Source organism: Aquarana catesbeiana, linkage group LG02, assembly GCF_042186555.1.
Source record: "Aquarana catesbeiana isolate 2022-GZ linkage group LG02, ASM4218655v1, whole genome shotgun sequence".
Taxonomy (NCBI): domain Eukaryota; kingdom Metazoa; phylum Chordata; class Amphibia; order Anura; family Ranidae; genus Aquarana; species Aquarana catesbeiana.
Window position 1 is genome coordinate 499341331 of NC_133325.1, and position 18793 is coordinate 499360123.

The 18793-nt window shown below is 41.2% G+C and overlaps 1 protein-coding gene across 4 annotated transcripts in view; it reads left to right on the forward strand.

Moving 5' to 3' along the window:
• Positions 1 to 7344: 7344 nt before the first annotated feature.
• KCND3 (potassium voltage-gated channel subfamily D member 3) overlaps positions 7345 to 18793 on the forward strand; it is an 856217-nt gene continuing 844768 nt past the window's right edge. Inside the window, exons 1-2 of one of the 4 annotated variants that reach the window (XM_073615736.1) lie at positions 7345 to 8214; positions 8899 to 9218. The gene's annotated coding sequence lies outside the window, so the exon portion shown is untranslated. Of the gene's footprint in view, positions 8401 to 8898; positions 9219 to 18793 lie in introns of all 4 variants that reach the window. The other 3 variants (XM_073615735.1, XM_073615734.1, XM_073615733.1) reach the window with 3 other exon arrangements.

The window sequence follows — 18793 nt, forward strand, 5'->3', positions numbered from 1 at the left end:
TCTACACCAAATCCACGGAAAGCCCCACCCCCTTCCTCAAATTCATAGAAGAAGTTGTCACGTCCCTCATCTATCAACAAAGACCCCCCCCAGAAGAGCTTCGCTCTGATGCTGTTAGCCGACTTCATGAGCGCCTCTTCCCGTACAACTTTCCACCATCTGAAGCAGGTTGAAGACGGCAAAAAAAAGTCACGCTTGCAGCAAAAGAGGATTTCAAAGAGATACCAGCTACCATTTTCCCCAGTGTCCTTCCCAACCTGGCCTTTGCAATGGTGAATGCTTCCAACTTTATCATACATCCCTAAAATATTAGCCCATATTTTTAACAATTTCCCCATTTTCATCATCTGTGCTGACCATTTTCCATGCTTCCCCAAAAAACCATGCCACTGCCTTCCACATGAACTGACCCTGGCCTGTTTTTTGACTATGCCTCTGCCTACCGTTTGGCCTGCTTCCAGGTGAACTGACCCTGGCCTGTTTTTTGACTATGCCTCTGCCTACCGTTTGGACTGCTTCCACGTGAACTGACCCTGGCCTGTTTTATGACTATGCCTCTGCCCACCGTTTGGACTGCTTCCACGTGAACTGACCCTGGCCTGTTTTATCAACTACGCTTCTGCCCACCACTTGGACTGCTTGCATGTGAACTGATCCTGGCCTGTTTTATGGACTATGCTTTTGCCTACTGCTTGGACTTATCTGTTGCCTTGCTACTGTAGTACACAGGGGTCTCACATATGTAAAGGGCTCCAGAATTGTTTTTCCAGATGGAGAAAACTATTTTTTGTTTTCTCTGGGTTACGTAATTTCCAGATTAGGGTCTGTAGTCTGGAGGCTTCATAGAGGTTTGAGTGGGTGAAGCCTCTACCCCTGTGCCCCTGTGCACAGGTCTTACCTGAATGAGGCCCTCAGCCTGCTGCTGACTTACTGCCATCATGCCTCTGCCTGCCGCATGAATAGACCACACCTCTGCCTGCTACCTGGACTATGCAAATAATTAGCTGTAGCAAGAGGCAGTATGTTTATGAAGGGCTGGGGAGCGGTACAATAATGAGTGTCTGGAGGAAGCAGTATAACAGGACCAATATTATGGCTGTGCTGGCTGTCTCTGCCTGGAAAATTTCTATGGACAAATGCTTTGCCTGTGCTGACAATATCCTTGTGCTGACTATAGACAATATTCCTGCCTGCTGCCTGGATAATTACTATTGCTGTCGCTAAGCACATCCCTGCCTGCTGCCTGGACCAGTGCTCTCCTCTGTGGACACTACTAAAAGCACAGGTAATACTTTTTTCTAGAATCATAATTCTTGGTATGTACATGCTATATCTTAGAAATATGAAGGGCCTTCAAAAATGATAGGTTGCCAGGAAATTATATATGTAATTTATGCTCCTAGAACGTCTGATGGTGCTACTTGGATGTTGGGCCTCTGTATGTGGCCAATGTATTTTGAGGTGTCATCTTTGCTATGTACATGCTTTGTGTTGGAAATATTTGATAAATGGACAACTTTGTGTAAAAAAATGGGTTTTCATTTTCTTTCCACATTTTCCAAAAACTTGTGTAAAAAAATGAACCGTTCAAAATACTCATTATGCCTCATAGATTATACATTGGGGTGTTTGCTTTCCAAAATGGGGTATTTTTGTGGGCAATTCCATTGTGCTGGTGCTCCAGGGCCTTCAAAAGTGTAATAGGTGGTTGAGAAATGAGATGTGTAATTTAGGCTCGTAGAACGCCTGAAGGTGCTACTTCAATGTTGGGCCTTTGTATGTGGCCAGGCTGTGTAAAAGTCTCACACATGTGGTATTCCCATACTCAGGAGGAGTAGCAGAATGTATTTTGGGGTGTCATCTTTGCTATGTATTTCCTATGTGTTGGAAATATCTTATAAATTGACAACTTTGTTTAAAAAAAATGCGTTTTCATTTTTTTTCCACATTTTCCAAAAACTTCTGAAAAAAAATGAACCTTTCAAAAGACTCATTATGCCTCATAGATTATACATTGGGGTGTTTGCTTTCCAAAATGGGGTCATTTTGTGGGCAATTTCATTGTCCTGGACCTTTAAAGGTGTAATAGGTGGTTGAGAAATGAGATGTGTAATGTATGCTCGTAGAACGCCTGAAGGTGCTACTTCAATGTTGGGCCTTTGTATGTGGTCAGGCTGTGTAAAAGTCTGCCCGATCCCCGCCGCCACTCCATGGATGCCTGATCTCCGCCGCCGCTCCATGGATGCCAGATCCACATCGCTGCTCCGTGGATGCCCAATCCCCACCTCCTAGATTGGGTAAGTGCCGGTGCACAGACTGGGGGATTTGAGTTGCTGCGGTGAAGGTTTGATTGTTTGCCACCCCCTATACAAAAAAACCACCACACGCCACTGTTCCCTATACGAAACAAATATGTGGATGGGGAAATCGGGTTATTCTCAGCCTCTCCCCAGCCCCAATTCCACCCACTTTAATTAGAACTACCACAAAGTTTTCCACCAGGTGGAGGAGCAACCGTTAAGGGGGCCTCTGCCTTAATCCACCTTTGTACACTCCCACTCCCCCTTTTAATATGACACACCCTCATGCCATGACTATGAGCCACATAACACCTACTGTGCACACTTGCACACAACCATTGTGCACACAACCATTGTGCAATTATACTGGGAAATAAGGTAATACACTTCCTCTAAAATGAAAAAAAAAATAATTACAATTATGAGCATGACTTAAATGTATATAGACATATTGTAATCCCATGAGATATTAAAAATCCAGCAGGAATAGGGAATCAGAAAAACAGTAAACTCCTCAAAGTGTAATTAATAGATAGTTTTGCACAACTCAAGGCAGATAAAAACTGTATAATAAACAATAAAAACATTGTAGCCATGCCCCCGTAGGGGTTGCTGAATGTAGTGATTCACCTGTTACCCTGCCCAGTCCAACATCCATCTCTCAGACACTCAGAGACATAGAACAGTCCATAAGCTTTGTTTTTGGTTTTTGTTTTTATTGAGGGAATTCAACTTGAAATTATGGGATTCCCAGGAAATATCAGCACAACTTGCTCGGGACTTCTATATACACTCTAGTATATACACTCCAGTCTTCTCTCCAGCACAAACTCTTGCTTAAGACCTCTTATCCTATACTCCTCCAGCACTTTACTTGCTGTATACCGTTACTCCTCCAGCACATCACTTACTGCAGACTGTTACTCCTCCAGCACTTCCCTTGCTGCAGACTGTTACTCCTCTAGACTAGCTAGAACCATATGGTTAGGCCTTACACTAATTCAGCCAGGCCTCAGTGAACTGCCTTTTGCGGGCTGGGACCTCCGGCCCCTGTGGTATAGAAATAGTTCAGGTGCTAACTGTCCTTTATTCAGCTACCAAGCCCAGATAGCTCTCTTCAGGCCCTGCCAGCCAGCCTGGCTGCAATGACCTCTTTACACAGTTCTCTCTTTTGGTTCTGCACCCATCTCAAACTGCAATCTCCCAATTCTCTCAGGCGTGCCTCCCCAGTTCTCCCAACTGTGCTCCACTCACCAGCCCTCCCGGCTGCGACCAGTTGTCCTCCCTGAATTCTATTAGCAGTGTTCTCTCCCCCTGTCCTCTCCTTGCTCTCTCATGTGCCTCTTCTTCCAGGATCTCTTCTCTCCTCCTGGATGCACCCGAGCCCAAGCCCAGGGTCACCCCCTCAGACTGGGGAGCTCCCCGTGGGCCCAGATAGCCTCCACACTCTCTCACTCCAGCTCTTCCACCCAAAAACTCCTCCCCAGCTGGGCTGACCCCAGGTATTTTAAAGAGGCCTTCCCCCTGCCAATCCTAGTTGGGGTTTGGTCAAGGCTCCTAAAAATATCCCAGACAGTTCCTCCTCTCCTTCTAGCACCTTCTAGAAAGAAGAGGGAGGGGACAGTGATGCTACCTGTGAGTCACCCAGCCCTGCCCTGAGCCACTCCCAGCCCAGAATGAAAAAAACAGGCCTAGCCACCAGCTGGGCCTGCCTAAATTTTCCTACTCTGTTAGAAAAAGACTCACTCTAGCACCTACTTAACATGTGATTGGAAAGCAGGTACACAACATTTAAACATACAGGCGAGGATATGCCATCATCACCAGGCCTCCAGACACAGGGTTCTGGCACCACACTGAAAATTAGGCATCAGGCCAGAAGGTCGCACTAACACTGCCAGGTCCTTGAAAATATGATGACCGTTGTTTAAGCTCCTGTAACTATCTTTGAATTTTGGAACTTTTCAAATCTTTTTTTGTCTCCCCTATTATACAGCTCCAAGCATTCCTTATCAATAATATCAAACATCCCTCTATCCCATATTCCATCTCTATATAAACAGCAAGAAATCTTTGCAACTGGGCCATCCTGGTTAGTCTTCAGTTATTGGGTTTTCTGGGTAGCAGAAAAGGGCAACTAGCCCGAAAAAGGGGAATCGGTGGATCGTAGTCCAAACAACCGGTGTCATCTACATAGCGAGGCACAGGGGTTAGCCATACATACCTCAGGGCTTCCAAACTCTGCCATACCGCTCTTCAGTACCACCTCCTGGTCGGTCCTCTGACATCACACTTGCAGGCTTGATAACAGGATCTACCACTTCTTCCACACCTACCTCAAGTGTGCAAAAGGGCTTCACATAACTTCCTCTGGTACCAAAGCTTCTGCCTTGGACTTGGGGGAAGCAACCCTGACTGCAACCACCTCTCCACAACTTTTGGCTCACACCAGTGTAATAGAGTGTCTGCCAGACAGGGGTCCAGCAGAGCACCCAGGCGTTGTATACAGCCCTGTCTCCACTGCTAGGTAGGAGATGAACAGGTTCTCTGAGAAATCCTGAACTGCTTCATGCATAGGCATGAGCTTAAAGATTAAAGTGCAACACACAGAGCACTTAGACCATGGCTTAACCTCTTCTGAGACAGTCTGGCACAGCCCACACAGAGGCAATAATGACTCCTCACCTGAGCCATAGTATAGAGCCAATTCAGTCACTGGTAAAAATTGGAGACCTGTGTCTAACTTGGAGGATAGAGCACCAAACCTCTACATAGCAGCATGCACAGCGTCACACATGCTCCAAAGATGGCATGTTCATGTGGTATGTGCCTCACTTTTCACAACTTTGTAGTCCCCCCTGGAAATGCCTTCTTCCTACACGGCAGCCAATTAGATGGTGTTCTCTGGTCAGGAGCCCACCTCTCATGTAATTCTTTGCAACAAAGCCCGCCTCTTGAAGTTGCAATAGCCAATCCTGCTTACTATGCCAAGTGTAGGCAGGACCAAGACTGCCTAGAAAATGGCCATCATGGCCATCATGAACGGTTGGGTCACCACTTAACATACAGATTGCAGGGCAACACAAAGGATCAGCCAGTAACCATAACTGTCCCATGCATGAATAGTGGAAGACCCGATGGTCACGGACATTCCCGGGTGCGCGGCCCAGGTGGCTCGATTCTAGGAGGACATCATTGTACACCCTCCCAGAGTTATCCGACTGCGCTGTAGCTGCCAGTTGGCTATGGCCTGGTCGGTAAGTGGTAAAACAATTTTTACCCCCAAAATGTGGATGTATTTGCTGTATGGGCATATATATACACACACATAAGTCTATCCTATATGTTTTATAGCATAGCAAGTCAAACAATATTTTCTATACTAAAGTAAAACTAGTGCAGTTGGATTCTGATTGGTTGCTATTAGAAACCTGATATTGCAGAGCTGCTGGCTGTTGGTCACTCACCCTCATCCCTGTCATAAATATGGAGGCCTATTAAACTTCTACTGTGCCTATAACATATGAGAAAAAGGAAGGTGGGACTTTGAATGAGGCTATTGATTTGTGGGGGTGAAATAATTTGAAAGTATATTTAATTGGCATATTGAGTCTGACAATACATAAAAATGATGCACATAGTAGAAAGGTTTAATATGTATACATACACATACATGGTGTAGGCCTCATAAATACTTTACAGCCTATAATAGCATAGGAAGCTTGTCAAGTGTGAACATACCTGTTTATCTCTGGTATTTTACCAAGTTTCCTGCGTGTTTTTAGTTGCCATCGACACTGCATTTTCTCTCTTAGCTCTTTGCTCCTTGCACTCTTTAATTGAATAAGCCTGTTTTTTCTGAGGTAAAGATTTTCCATGCTGAAAATCCTCTCTTTCTGTTCACTGATTCAATTTTTCCCCATATCCTCACACAGCGAGAAAAAATGGAAAATACCTCTCTCTTTTCATTTTTAAGTACTAGCACCCACAATCCATAAAATAACTGCTTGTGCCTGTCATCTCTATATTAATGGCCTCTTCAGGAAGCCTGGAAAAAAAAATCTGTGGGCTATCAATTAGTCTGCATCACCTGTTAGTTACAAGATATGATGGTTTAATCTACAATGTTGTGTGATATTATTAGACAACCCACCACCTAGGCCACCTATTTTGGTCATTTCCTACCACACTGTCAGTCATTTGTTAATTAGCGGTACTATTTGTTACTTCTTGTTCTTCCTTTAAAATGTGAAAATGTCATAACATGACAACAGTCATCTCTGACACACAGGCACAGCAAATGGTTAATGTAAGGGGGACCACATGCTGGCATTAATCTGGTACAGCCGCAACGTCAAGGGTAATATGTTCTAAACATCAAATTCAATGTTTTAAAAGGCATGATTGATATTAATGTGTCCTATTCCTCAAAAGCCCAAACGTGAGATCTTTAAATCCCTGCAATTCATTTTTTAGAACAAGCTAATTATGTGCTTGTCACTTTATAAAAATACCATTGAGACACAGGATTGCAAAGAATGACAACACAATAAAATGGTTTGGATAAGACCTGTCTGTGCCTCAAAATGGATACATTCTAATTGGTATTCTGGAAAGGAATAGCTTGTGACCCAGAGTGTTTCACACACAAATAACCACCCAGTGTAAGTTACATGCAAATCTACTGAGCTGTGTAGACGCGTTTAACCCTTTTAAAAGCCGAGTTCCCAGTAATCCTCTGTTTACTTCCTGAACTGAGTTAATGCAGGAGATTTTAAACTCCCTCTGAGCTTCTGAAATGAAACTGTACAGCGTTTCTCCGACATCCACTGTTTTATCCATAAAATAATAATAGTATTTTTAGACACTGCTTTGTTAAATGGAAACGCACCATATCGAAGCTTGCTTTTCATGTGCGAAGGAATAGTTAATGAACCTTTAACACAGTGATTAGTGCCTTGAAACACATTTGTGCATTTGCTGTAAACCCCCCCTCCCTCCTTCCACAAAGCAAAGAAGCAATTGACTAATGGTGCTGTTTGACTATGCCAGGGAATGCAAATCATTGCTTAGTTGTCATGACACATCACTGTTTCGCACGTTAGCAGAACAGAGCACGACACAAGTCAACAACAAGGGTTAAACAGGATTTTTAAATGGTTCAATTTTTCAGAGGATGTGGTGCGTAGTCGAAAGCTTGGGGGGTTAATATCTCCATCAGCCACAGAACCTGTGTAATTAATATGTGTTTGGTTTTAAAGGGATGAGGTGGCAACCCTACCATCGCCACAAAACCCTTCTATCTGTCTAATCCTAGTGAGCATGGGAGGTCTGTTCATCAAGCAGTTGATCTGTATCACAGCATCACCTCTGAGATATAGGACAGTGTAAGAACCTAAAAATAGCCGCACACACACACAAAAAAGCAACCTTGAAGTCATCAGGAGGATGAGCCGGGGAGGGAGAAAAAAATCAGCAAGCCTGCTTTCCTCTACAGTCTCTGGACCTGTTACATGCTTGTGCTGAATTTAATGTAAAAGCACAGGAGTCTGCTTCTTCAGCATGTGAGGAAATATTAGATCGACATTCTGCTAGAGAGCAGGGCGCCACCTGCCTTTTAATTCCTATTATTCTCTGCAGGAGCCACATAGAGAGAGAGAGAAAAGGGGAAAAGATGAGAATTAATAAACCTGCTTGTACGGGAGGTGATGCTGCTTGGACTATGTCACTGTTACCAACTGGCCAGATTCAAACTATGATACTATTCCCTGTTGGCTGTATGGATGCTCATCGAGGACTTGCTGAAGCCATGCCTGTTCCTGGTCCTGCTTCTTTCCCTACCTGCTTCCTCTAGGATCTTCACTTCATACAGCTAGGAAATAGTAGATTCCAAATATTGAGACTTCTCCGTAAGGTAAGAAGACAATGTTTCCAAATAAGGGAAAGAAGCTGCTTGTGACTGTTTTTCATTACCCTTGACAGATGAGAACTGACATGTCCTATCTCCACATGAAAGATTGCCTAGTTGGAGAAAACTCAAACTGATCACTTTTCTTTTGAACTGCAAGCTTCTCTTCCCCAACATTTGAAAAAAAAAAAGGTGAGAAGCGAGGAACAGACAGACGGATAAGAAGCTGGAGAAAATGGGAGCTAAGGGGTTTTATTAGAACAGTCTCTGGGGGAAAGACTTGTTTGAAACAAGTATTTACTGCTTCTACTGTACTTTGCAAACTAGCTTTATTACCAAAACCACAAGACCACTCATACAAGCTAAAAAAAAAAAAAAAAAAAAAAAAAGAAAAGGGGTCTTTTAATTGAGTTCATGGCGACGTACAGCTAAGAAATATACAAAATAAAAATCATTTTCATCTATTTCTAAAGGGAAGCAGTGTGGTGTTTTTGTAATTAGCAAGTCCCAAGTCGTGTGAATGAGGCTTCTAACCCTCATGAAGGTTTAACAGAATGGACAGCTGTGTGGGGAAGTTTTCAGGCTTCTAGAGCTGAGCCCCCATTAGCATGCAGTGTCAGATGTGTTGTGTGTTTAATGATTGCATTTGGTGGTGTGCCTCCTAGCTCACATCTTTCTGTTGTTTTACAGCACAGGGGCAGCAAGCGAGCGAGAGAGGGAGGAAAAAAGACTTCCAGCAAGCCCTGCTTCATCTTCCGAGAGCTGGGTACCATTTCCAGCGGTGGCAAGGGGGGCAATGATTCTGTTTGGATTGGATTAGATCAAGCTCACGAGTGATGTGCACAGCCTGGACATCAGAATACTAAGAGGTTGGAGGTGTGGCACCTCTGACTTCCACTTTTCTCTGCCTGATTTTTCTTTTGCAAAAAGAAAGGGTATTTAAAAATAGCTTGGCTTCCTGCAAGCATTATTTTTGTAATTTTTAAAGTGATGCCTGCTCCAAATTTAAGGTAAGCATATATTTGTTTTCCCTGTTGCCTGACTACTAGTTGACTGTGCAAGTGAGGGAAGTTTTAAATGTGTGTATGCCTTAGCCTGTTGCTGATCACAATTACATTGTGATTTCCCTTTGAGACTTGCTTGGCAATCACCAGTTACATGGATACCAATTTTATAAGGCTTTATTTTTATGCAAACTAAGGAGCACATGATTTAAGGAATAAGTGCTTGCTGCACTCTATAAAATTGCTTAGTTGGAATGGAGCAGCAGAAAAAAATCTGTTTATGATTGCAGGGTATAAATAGAAAGTGTATCATTAGGGTTAACCTAGGAGAAAAAAAAGCACACAGCTAGAACAGGTAACTGATCTGTTGCCGTATTAACCCTGTAGGGCCTGATGGTCTGGATGGTTTAATAATTCCTTAGAGGAACAGGTTAATTTAGCAGGGGATTATCATTGTTTTAGATTTATTTGGCTGTTTAGGTTTCAGTAAGGATTTGCAGAGAATGAGAAGAAATTACTTATCAAAATCCTCTTGTTTGATAAAAGAGCATTAGCAGCCATTTAATAAGATTGACATTCTGCATGGGAGTTAATGACATGCAAATCACAGTGTATTGCAATCACTTTTGTTTGTGGTACATAGAACACTGTGTTAAGAGACATTCTTTTTGTTAGTATCACCATTGTGTGTAGTATTTCATGTAGAACAGTGAACCAAGCTTTATAAATTATCCTTTAAAAGTAATACATGTTGGTAATGACAGTCTTATGTAGGTGATAATCTTTTAGGAATAACATATTCAGCAAATGTACGCATTTACAATCTTATATAAAGTATGATCGTTGTGATGGAAGCAGTATAAATGTGTTTTTCATGTTTGTTATGGATTAGGGAAACTGAAAAAGTAAGTGCTCGTTCTTTGATCTGTATAAGTTCTAATGAAAGATCATATGAATAACTATGTTTATAGGCTGTAATGTAATTGTCACGGACTCCAGTTCCCATTGTTCTCCATTATCATTAATTGCAGAAAAAGTGCTACTGGTGATGGCACAATGAAAAGGGAGTGAGAAGTGAGAGACACTAAATTCTAATTAACTGGTGTTTCAAACCATAATTAAGACTGTGAAGTCATCCTCTTCCCCCTCCTCCTCTGCCATTGCTCCAACAGTTCATGATCATGACTTCATCGTCAACACTTGGATGTCATGTGTGATGTCACCAAAAGCAATCAGAGAAAAGTAATTACAGCTCTGAACAACCCAAAGCCTTCAAATGCATTTTTAATGCTTGCAGAAAGGATTGCAAAAATCTTCCTTGTGACATTTCAAAGGTATTTTATACACACATAAAATTGTAACAATAAACTTTGGAAAAAACTCAATTTTTTTTTGGTTGGCATTTGTATACATAGGTCTTGATGGTCCTATCACTGATTTCTCTCTTTTACATTTTAACTGCCAAATTGATGGCTAGCTGAATCATTTCCTTACTGTGAACTTTCCACTTTACATATCAGATGAACATTTTGATGCCTATTAGTTATAAAGCTTCACCACTGCAATAACATAACAATGACTGATCAAATTATGATATGACCTTTCATTGTGTTAAAGATTGTCATGCCTGGTAAATGTTAACTTAGGAAGTTAAGTCTGTTTCATGTTGTTAAGTAATGTTATAAAGACTTACATTTATTTCTAGAAAAATAATAATTTTGTCTGTGTTTGTCTGTGTTATATTTTAAAAGAGAAAAAAATCACTGCACTGTTTTACAGTGCTTGACTTACTGCCAAGTAATTGGCTCAAGACCCGTTTCCACTTCACAGAAAACTCTTCTCTATGGGCCTCTTCCTGCAATCCCATAAACATTGCTATGTCATTTTAAGCTGTTTTATTTCCTCTACAATCCTAGAATGGGTTGATATGTCCCATTTAGTGATGCTCAGGTATGTTCTGCGTGTGTGTGTGTGTGTGTGTGTGTGTGTGTGTGTGTGTGTGTGTGTATATATATATATATATATATATATATATATACACACACACACACACACACAGACACACACAAAACGTATATCATGAACATCATGAACCTTTAAGTTATTAGATTATCAGCTTGTAAGCAAGATGGGAGAATCAGCATTTATGTTAGCTATGTTGGAAGATATATTCTCTATACAAATCAAGAGATTCTGTTGCATGGAAGAATGTATTTTGAGATTAGCCATCAAATTGACTTTCTTTACCTTTTGTGTATGAAGAATGTTTCCAATGGCGAATAAAACTGCAAGACAAAAAAGTTGCTAATGGATCATTGTAACAGAGTTTATTTTTTTTCTTTATAGTAATCTGGTAATCCTTCCAGTAACATACTTCCTGTCCTAGAGTCACAACGCTCACCTGACAGCATTGTTACCTTAGGGCAGGAAGTGTGTTTGGGCTGCAGAACACCTTCGTTCCCATCTTCATAAAGAATGTTCGGTAGTCCACAGAGGAGAGCTGGGTAGGGTTGATAACACTATTTAAGAAACAATGTTATGTAGCCCACAGAGGAGAACTGGGCAGGGCTGATAACACTATGTGAGATAACACTACAGAGTGCCCAGGACACAAGACATTTAAAGAGCCTGTTCACACATCCGTTACGAATGGCACACGTACACACCTGTGTCACAGGCCACCATAATAGGTAGCAATGCAATTCAATGTGCTGCCCTAGAGAAAATGCTGCAAGAGCAATTTCTGATCCATTAAGGTGTCTTCAAATGTATGGGCTACCTTTAGGCAACACGCATTAACACACCACCATTGCATAAATGGGCCCAAAGGCTATGTTTGAAAACAGTGATTTGCCTTAATGATTAAATGTGACCTGATTTTATCTTTTATGCAATCTACATTTGATATAAATAACGTAAAAAGGTCTATATGCTCTCAAAACAGAGAATAATACAAACGTATAATATTAGACATAAGAAAATCAGCATATGAATACATTTATTATAATTACAATCTATTAGTATTTATGAACTAATTTTTTTCTCACAACAAAATTGTGAGAAAAAGCAGTTTATGATATAGACTTTGCTAACCTTGGTATTCTTTGGATCAACTGGGTAGAGTACAGTTACATTGTGCAGTATTGAACAACAGATATCAATGAACATACTGTTTGCAAATGAAACACACTAAATGGAACATAGCTTTAAAACAGCAGCTGCATTAACAAAGGTTATCTTGTCTCAGTGAAATTCCCTGAAATTCCCTATATGAATGGACATTGATGAATAGGCAGTATTTATGTCTGTATTTTTGTGGATTAATTTAAAGCTACCCCTTTAGATTTCTAATCTGTTTCTACACTAATCAGATTCTTTTAAGCCCCCCCCCCAACCCTAGTGTTTGAGCAATATACATTATTATTACTACTACTTTTCTTTGACTCTGGCCAAACAGTCAAGTTCACACTTGAGATGCTTACAGTATATGTAAACTTTTCCAATCCCAGTATCACACTGATGCGGTACAGGAAATGCAGTAATACCTGTGCGTTTCCCGCGCCGCATAGTGATCACACTGTATTCAGTGATCTGCTGCGGGTGTCAAAGTTAATAACACCCCAAAAACAGGTCACAAACGCATGTTTGCTTGAACTGGATCACATGGGTATCAACACCCTTGTGATCCGATTCCAGCTCGAAAATAAGAAAAAGCTGCCTGGACTTATTTGATGTTCTATCCTAAATGAATGGTCTCAATTCGCACCGCACAGAATCACATGTGATTTGTACAGGAATGCAGTGTGATTTTAATAGATATTAGTGTATTTATATCCCCTGTGTTATTTGCCTTTCCTTGTAATGATGGATATGTTGTGGGTGCAGTTTGTAGGATCATATCTGATACAGAAGTCCATATCTTCATTCACTTAACTTGTCCCTGTTTGCTAAAGGGGCAGGCAACCAATCTATGCCTTACTATTGACTCTGTATTGCATCACAAATGTGGGAGTGCTAATGTGATGAAATCACATTTCTTCCAGCACAGTGATCTGTCTGGTAATTGCTTGGCCTGCTTGTGTCTGTGAATGCATTTATGGTAACTTGCTGACTGGGTTATGAATAAGCACCTCGTGTACTTGTTTTCCTCCTGCAAGTTTCTTACCCCCTACCCTCATCAGTCCCCATGGACCTATGTTTGGTGGCATTGAACAACCTAATAGAGCCTATTTGCCTCACAGTTCATTACCCCTCCACTTTTAATTCAGAATCTGCTGCAAAGTGGGTTTTGGAAGATAATAAAAACATAGATGGCTTTTAGGCTTTTTTATTAATACATAACAAATCTCTTTTTTCTCTCTTTTTTCTACTTTTGGCTGAGATTCCACCTTAAGTGTGACATTAAAATGATCCTAAAGGTTACTCCAAAAAAAGTTATGGCCCTTATTTTTAGCTTTTTTTTCTATTGTATCAATGCACACCAAGTGATTGATTTGAAAGCTTTACCTCTGACATTTCTATCCCTGTATGTTGAGAACTATCATAATTGTTACAATCAGTCATCTTTAAGCTGGCCATACATTGTATTTTCCATTCAGCCAGCAGGCCAAAAGAAGTGAAAAAAAGAACAGATTTCTCCATCCACAAGGGAGGTGGATGGAGGAACACCTCTAGCCAAGATATTGTAATCTGACAGCTGCACCAACCACTGTCAGAATACTCTGATCAGCAGCTGCAACCAATTCATTCACTGATTTTGAAAAATATTTTTGAACATGTCCCTTTGACAGAAGTTTATCAAAGGATGACTTCCGCTGAGTGTAGGCTGCCATACATTATGCAGAATGGAGAACAACAAAAGGAACCATGAATATCTCTGCCCATAATTTTGCGTTTCACTCTAGTTTACCAAATCATCTGCAGAGACTGCCATTTTCTAGCAATTGTATTTGTTTCTCTAGTGATTACATGTGTGCAGTATAGAATTTAAATCAATATTCATAGATCCTGCTAATGAACGCCATGAAGTGAGTATTTTAAGTTGATTTCTCATCATATTTTATACTTTTCATAGTTAAATACTTGGTAATGTTGAATAAAAACACCAGTCCATCCAGGTCAGTGTGTGCATGTCTACTATTCTCCATATCCCTGTACATTCTGTTGGCCAAGAAACACATCTAAATGATTTTTTTTTATTATTTACCTACACTCCCTGCTGACATCACCAACTAGGGAAGAGTGTTTCACATCCTTACAGATCTAATCGTAAAGAATCCCTCACACAGTTTGAGATTGAACAGTGTGGCCAACTGTTTTTTTTTTAGAGTTTAGATTTGTATGTTGCATGCATATGATTTCTTTAGTGTCTCTTCTCCAGGGAGAATAAATATAATGTTTGTAGTCCTTCCTCATAACTGAAGTACTCCAGCCGTCTTATTAGCTTATTTGCCCTTCTTTGGACTCTCCCCAGTTCAAGCACATTCTTCTTTAAGATTGGTAACCAGAACTGGATACCATAATCAGGATGTGGCTGAACCAGAGTTTTGTAAAGTGGTAGAATTATAGCCTTATCTTTTTAGTAAATACCCTTTTTAATGCATGCTAATCGTCTGCTAGCCTTGCTTGCTGCAGATTGGCATTGCATGCTATTGCTAAGTATGTGATCTACTACGACCGCCAAATCCTTTTCCATCCATGATTGCCCAGAGGTTCTTCCCCTAGCTGTAACTTGCATGCATATTCTTAGCTCCCAAGTGCAAACCCTATCTACTATATAGCTGCCATTTCTTCTATTCCAACTAGTTCTTCTTGTAAAGTTGCTATATTCTGTTGTGAAGTCATAGCCCTGCTTAGCTTTGTATCATCAGCAAACACTGAGATTGAACTATTTACATCAACCTCTATATCACGTATGAACAAGTTAAACAGAATTGGACCCAGGAACAAGCCCTGGATTACCCCACTTACAACTCTCGACCATGCAGAAAATATACCAATTCAAACTAATTGTTTTGCCTCCTTGGAATCAAACAGGTAGGTAGAGCAAATGGCCTTCATATTGATCTGGAAGACTTGTTTCTCTCCATTTTATGGTTGTTCATTTATGGGCTAAATGTAAACAAAGCCACATGAACCTACCCCGGGGCTAGCATTATAGCTTTCAAAGCACAGGAAGAGAAAATGAAAAGGCAATAGCTGATGTGTTTTAAGGGTACAGTGATCCTTTTAAGCTGAATTCCAGACAAATATAAACACATATGTATAGATAAAAGATACAAATAATGTAGTTTGTATTCATTAATACATCATTACATGTACTTTTTTAATGCAAGCTATGTAGTTAAGTGAATTCTACCTGGTATCAGCCTTTTGCCATTTCCTGTTCAGCAGAGCTCACACTGGGAGGGTAAGAAGCAGCACAAAGAGCCAGTAAGTTAGGCTGGGAGAAGAGAGTAGAATGACAGATAGATACTCACTGTCCACTTACAGTCTAGGGGAGGGACAAGACCTATAACACAGGACAGAAAAAATCATCAGGTATCCTACCCTATCAAATAGGGTTATGCCATATAGCAGCGCTCAAATATCAGAACTTGATGAACAGAAATACAAATCCTGTGGTGGGCAAAACAGCACCCCTATATGCATTTCATTTGATAATTTAGCTGTTTGCCTGAAATTTGCCTTAAAGGTTTCTTGTAAACTTAATAAATAGTATTGTAAAGCCTCTTGCTTGTATGGGAAGGACATATTTAAGAATGTCATTTAGTTCTTTATAAAATCTACCAAATATAATTAGAAAGGCTTTGTGATGTATAGAACTGGTGACTGAGGTCATGACAGATGTTTAACTTTGGTGCTCATGAAAGTGCTCCTCAGTTCCATTATCAGTGTGTACAGTATGGGGGTCATTTACTATAGCGCCAATAAATGATCCTGCTGTCCCAAGAAAATAGTGCCCAATTAAGGCCAATTAAGACTTCAACTCTCAGAAACTGGGCGCTAATGCAAATGGAAAGCAGCACTATTGCCGGCAAACATGCCTGTCAGATCACATATGCGGGAATAGTGGAAGTCAATGGGGCTCGAACCTGCAAAATCCAAAGTTCTCACTGAAGGCTTATATGCAAGTTCTTTGCCATAAAAAGTGTATGGGGACCTGGGTCCTGCCCCAGGGGACATGTATCAATTGGAAAAAATGTTTTTAAAACTGATTTTTTTTTTAGGAGCAGTGATTTTAATAATGTTTAAAGTGAAACAATAAAAATTGAATTTACAATTTACAATTTAAAATTAATTCAACTCTTCCCTCCGACCGTACGCAGATCTGCGTACTCGGCTTTCGGCGGTTATACCGGGATGATGCCTGCAGCTGCAGGCATCATCCCGGTACCTTTGTTTAGAGCTGGCGATTGGCTATCCGTGTATAACAACCGATGCGGCTAAAAGCCGCTCGGCTGTTATACTGGAGCAACGGGAGGGGACATCCCCCCCACCTCCACCTCCCACCGCTCTTACCGGGCCTCCCGGTCGATCCGGAGGCTCGGTGACCAATCCGATGCCTCCGGCAGCTGGGGGCGGGCTGGAATGAAGCTGTGGGTGGCTTCGTTCCAGCCTTCAAATTGTAAACGCTGAAGCGACGTCACTTCCCATTTACTCGGCTGCCAATGGCGCCGGTTTTAAAAAAGTACACAGTATTCAGAATCCCCGTTTTCGGCAATCTGAATGCTTTGAAGTGTAAAGGAGGGATGGGGGGTCTTTTAGACCCCCGATCTCTCCATAAAGAGTACCTATCACCACCTATTACTGTCACAAGGGATATTTACATTCCTTGTGACAGCAAAAAAAGTCATCAAAACATTTTTTTTTTTAAACACAATTTATGAATTTAAAAATAAATAAAATAAATAAGAAAAAAATTTTTTTTAAAGCGCCCCCGTCCCCGCGAGCTCGCGCAGCAAAGAAAACGCATACGGAAGTCGCGCACGCATATGTAAACGGTGTTCAAATCACACATGTGAGGTATCACTGCGATCATCAGAGTGAGAGCAATAATTCTAGCACTAGACCTCCTCTGTAACTCTAACCTGGTAACCATAAAAAAAAAATTTAAAGTGTCGCATACGGAAATTCTTAGGTACTGTAGTTTGTCGCCATTCCACGAGTGCGTGCAATTATAAAGCGTGACATGTTTGGTATCTATTTACTCGGCGTAATATCATCTTTCACAATATACAAAAAAATTGGGGTAACTTTACTGTTTGGATTTTTTAAAATTCATGAAAGTGTCCCTTTTCCAAAAATTTGTGTTTAAAACACCGCTGCACAAATACCGTGTGATAAAAAATATTGCAACAATCGCCATTTTATTCTCTAGATTCTCTGCTAAAAAATATACATAATGTTTGGGGTTCTAAGTAATTTTCTAGCAAAAAATACGAATTTTAACTTGTAAACACCAAATTTCAAAAATAGGCTTAGTCATGAAAGGGTTAAATATTGTGCCTGGGGGTTGTCCTTAGTATGGCTGTAAAATAGCGCATCTTCCCCATGTTTATTACTGTACTGCAGCAAAATGACATTTCTAAAGGAAAAAAATGTCATTTAAAATTGCTCACGGCTGTAATGAATTGCCAGTTCCCGGCAATATAAAGTAAAGATCAAAGAAAAGGTTCCCCCCACCAGTCCATACTAGGTCCTTCCAGTCTGGTATGGATATTAAGGGGAACTCCACACCAAAATTTTTCAAAAAAATGGTGTAGGGGTCCCCCCAAAATCCATACTAGACCCTTATCCGAGTATGCAACCTGGCAGGTCAGGAAAGGGGGGGACGAGCGAGTGCCCCCCCTCCTGAACCATACCAGGCCACATGCCCTCAACATGGGGGGGTGCTTTGGGGTCCCCCCAAAACACCTTGTTCCCATGTTTATGGGGACAAGGGCCTCATCCCCACAACCCTTGCCCGGTGGTTGTGGGGTCTGTGGTCAAGGGGCCTATCGGAATCTGGAAGCCCCCTTTAACAAGGGGGCCCCCCAGATCCCGCCCCCCTATGTGAATGGGTAGGGGTACATTGTACCCCTACCCATTCACCTACAAAAATCAGTGAAATGTGACAAAAGACAATAGCCGGTTTCTTCCTACATCTTCCTCCGGTCTTCAGTAATACATAGAAAATACTATTACCAATGTCTGATTCTTTTCATTGTATACAATAATGTTTTGCATTTGAGGTATTAATATTATGGTACCAACCATGCTCATGTGCCATTGGCTATTGGGTAGGGATGAGCCGAACACCCCCGGTTCGGTTCGCACCAGGTCTTGCGAACAGGCAAAAAATTTGTGCGAACACCGTTAAAGTCTACGGGACATAAACATGAAAAATCAAAAGTGCTAATTTTAAAGACTTATATGCAAGTTATTGCCATAAAAAGTGTATGGGGACCCGGGTCCTGCCCCAGGGGACATGTATCAATGCAATAAAAAGATTTAAAAGGGGGGTGTGGTCTGGACATGGCCGAGTAAAAACATGTGCTGACGGAGCTCCCGGCCCTCTCCTGTCTACCCCGGCCTATTCT